Source organism: Ruditapes philippinarum, unplaced genomic scaffold (assembly GCF_026571515.1).
Source record: "Ruditapes philippinarum isolate M1 unplaced genomic scaffold, ASM2657151v2 ctg8439_1_1_1_1, whole genome shotgun sequence".
Lineage (NCBI taxonomy): Eukaryota > Metazoa > Mollusca > Bivalvia > Venerida > Veneridae > Ruditapes > Ruditapes philippinarum.
Window position 1 is genome coordinate 1,274 of NW_026851699.1, and position 4,219 is coordinate 5,492.

Here is a 4,219-nt window from a genome sequence, read left to right on the forward strand (position 1 = left end):
TGCCTAAGAGAATAAAACCCTATTTTAAGAGTTCTTTAATAAGTGAAGGGATCAAAACAGGATTTATTCCCAGGTCGGTTCTTGGGGTAGAAAATGAATAAGATTAAATTTAATGATCTTATGAATTTTTACTGAGAAAAAATTGGGCGCCAGCCTGTTTTTAACTTATGGATGTTGCCACTGGCTTTTGATTTCTATTTCATGGCAATTTTTATTTCAAAAGTTTTAGAGAGTTTTTTAAATTTTGGTGAAAATATTAAAGTTCTTGGATAAAAATTTCTAAAATTAACATTCAGTGCTGTGGGTCATCTTGGTAAAATGGCCTTTGTCTGACTGGTTCTTCATTCATAAAAGTTGTAGACAGGGTGATCCTCTATCACCGTATTTATTTATTCTCTGCGCAGAAATTCTGTCAATGCTAATCAAAACAAAATTAAAAGGGACATTAAAGGGTGTTTAAGATAAATAAATAAGGAATTTTTAAATATAAAAGTAATGGCAAGATGATACTACAAATAAATTTTTTGGAGGTTCAGAAAAATCGTTAAATACCTCTATAAAATTTTTAAAATATTATGCTAAAATATCTGTGGTCTGCATTTAAAATATTGAAAAAAAAACAAAAATGCAGTTTGGATCGATCTAGGAAAAAAAATAAATGAAACTATGTCGACAAACTAAATTTAAAAAATGGGAAAAAGAATCTTTTAAACTCTCAGGGGTAATAATTTAACACTGAATGGGGAATGAAATTTTTAAGTTAACATAAATGTCAAAAATCGAAGAAATAAAACTTTACATTTTTCTATTGGTCGAAAAAAAAATTACAGTTAAATTAAAACTTTAGGCACTTCCCAAAATTTAAACCAAATTTAATAATGGGTCTTCCCAGCCAGTACACAGACCAAGTTGTATTAAAGTGATACAAAACTTATTTTTTTTTTTTTTAATGAACAATTAAGTTCCTGGATAAAATAAAAAAGAAGTGTAAAACCCCAAAAATTAAAAAAAGGGGGAAAATAAGAATGGTAAATTTAACATCCTTTTTTCCCCAGCATAAAATTTAAAATTTTGGCAAGGGAAACTTTTTTTTAATGGGTAAAAGGTAAATATTTTAAATTTCGGGTTAAAGGGCAAAAAATGCCCTTTTTTAAACCCTATGTAAAAATTTGGGTTTAAATTTTGAAAAAATATAAAAAAAAAGGACATCAAAAAAAAGGTTTTTTTGGAAAAAATGTTTGGTCCCAAATATTTTTTTCCTATATGGAAATTTTTAAATATAAAGCCATGGAAATAAATTTTTTTAACCCTTCTCCTGTTATTGGTAAAACAATCATAAGTTTAAAGGGAATAAGTGGAAAATCCTTTTCTTTGATAAATTTTTACCTTTAACAGGAGAATAATTTCATTATAAATGGATTTTAAATGAATGAAAATGGCGGGTCTTTAAATACCTCTATCGGGGAATTTCAAATATCAAATTTTAGTTCCCTTTTTACACACAAACCGTTTTACAATATAATAATATCAACACTCCTGTTAGATCATATTTAGATTCCTTAAGAATTCCCATAATCAAATAAAAGAAGTAAAATCCATTACAACCTTTATTTTATTAAGATTAATGAATACATCAGTAAAGGGGTTTTGCAGAATATTCAAATGATAAACTTGATATAAATCCACAATATTTTTCAAAACAAAATGGTTAAGAAATCTTTAACACAAATCATCTAGATCGGAAAAATATATACAAGTTACCTTTTAAAAAAATTTTAAATGAAACCTAAATTACAAGGGTTTTAAAATATGGGGTTTAAACCCAAAAGAATTTTGGGCACCAAATAAACTTTTTGCTTAAAAGGGTTTTTTAGGGAACAAAAATAAATTTTTTTTTGTCACACGGGCGAGTGAAACTTTTACCAAACCTTTTTTTAAAATTTGGGAATTTTTTGAATAAAAATTTTGGAAAAATTTTAAAAAACTTTGGCTAAACCCCAATTTTCCCCCCTTCGGAAAATTTAAAAATTTGGGGGCAAAACTTAATCATTTTTGGGTTTATAAAACAAAAAAATCAGTGTTTAAACCAAAATTAACATATTTGGGCAAAAAATACTAAAATATATCGGGATAAGATAAAAAATGACAGAAACCCTAAATTTTTTCAATTTTTAAAAAGGGCATTTTTTCCTGTTTTTAAAGCAGAACTTTTGGGTTTTGCTGTCCAAACTTTTAATCTAAAAAGGTTTTAATATAAATTTGGGGCCCCCATAGCATCAGTAACACCGACATAGGACAGGTAGTATAATTTGTTTACTTTATATATGCGTTTGATAAATGTATAACTTAATGCTGTGATTTTTGTTCAAATCATGGTTCGCTTGCCTTTTGGTTTGCTCCATCTTTTAAATGTTTTTTTTTTGTTCAACAAGCTAGATAAAAAAACATCCACCTGACACTCTTGAACCTTTATTTTTCTTATTTTTCTTTTTCTTCAAGCTTTAAACATTCATATGATTATGTTAGAACTATGCATTTAAAATTTTATATTGTTAGAACTACGCAAGAATAGTTTCTGTCTGCTTGAGTTTATGTAGATAATTCTAAGATTTAAATTGACCCCTTAATGCATGTTTTCTCATATTTTAGATAACTCTTTTGTAAAAAAAAAATTCAATCTGGAATTACAGGCAAATCATTATAATACAGGTATATATACTATAATAATTTTAACAAAGACATAAGCCATTATTCATGTCTGTTCAGAAGGGGCATATTATTGTAACGTTGCTGTTTTTTTTTTTTTTCCTTTCCAGTAAATGGATGTAATATTCTCATCTAGCCATCTTTGTTTTCTCAGTTTCTGTATAAGTTATAGATACATATCCTAATATCAACTTTTGTTTAATGTCTTTTATAATGACTAAGAATTTTATATGATTAATAATATATTGGGTTAAAATGTACTTTGTGAATTTGTAACAAGGTCTCAGAATATGTTAAATTATCTATATATTCAGAAAAGGTTATATTGAATATTCATTCGAACTTAGACTCAGACTGTAACAATTTCAGAGAACAGTTTGTTCACAAGAAAATCAATGTTCATTTTAGATTTTACGAGCTCAAAAAAGTAGTATATTCATTTATGGTAAAATAGAGAATAGGTCAAATATTAACAATAAATTATAAAGAAATACCTGAAAATGTCTAATGTTTGTTTATATGCATTTAGAAAATACTATAATTATGTAATGTCTTTGTGAACTTATATGAATTTATATACTAGTGTATGCCCTTGTGAATTTCAAGATATGTTAATATATGTTTGTATGCGAAATCAGAAAATAAAGTTACAAAATAAAAAAAATGAGTAATTTCCTTTACAGATAATGCATGAAAGTAGTATTGTTTTCAATTTTGTAGCACATAATTATGTTTGCATGAATAATGCGTACAAACTGATCTCTGGTTAAAGTGGATAATTCTGTTTCTAATCTCAAATGGTGTAGTGCAGTTAATTATTGTGCGCAGTAATTTATAGTATTTGCTTAACTGATATATATTTTTGATTACTAGATGTATACAGAAATACTGCGAAAGGAGCCTGTTACTTTGCGATTGAATGTTAAAGCAGTAACAAAAATCAATTAAGACAACAGCAAATTTTCGCTTAAATGAAGTATGTGAGTCACCACAAAGGCGCAATAGGAGTACAGTAAGGTTTCCTTCATCGGGCCTAAGTTACTACGTCCTTTTTCATTTTAAATGGTTAAGAAATTTTCATATTGCGGCCACTGCAAACACATTGACTGTCAGTAGTGCTTGTTTGAAAAATGTGATTCTGAGATTGTCAGAGTCATTATTCCGCGCTTATGAATATCTTTAAGACATAGCAAGTGCATTGACAGCACAGTTATAGCGTCGTGAACACAATGAAAGCTTATAGAGAACGCAGGAAATCAGGAAAACCTATAAAAAGTACGCGATAGGTTAAAAGCGAGCTCCATAGAGACACCATGCTCTTTTTTATCAAAACTTTTAGAATTTATTTACGAAAGTACGGGATTCTTGAGAATTAAGCAACTTCTTGTAGACGCGGTAGAAATGTCATTGAGTGTAAATGGGGCATACACTAGTGTCAATTTTCTCAAATATAACATTGCACCATTTAAGCAGCAGTATGCAAGAAATTGCTGAAAACATAATTTACTAAATC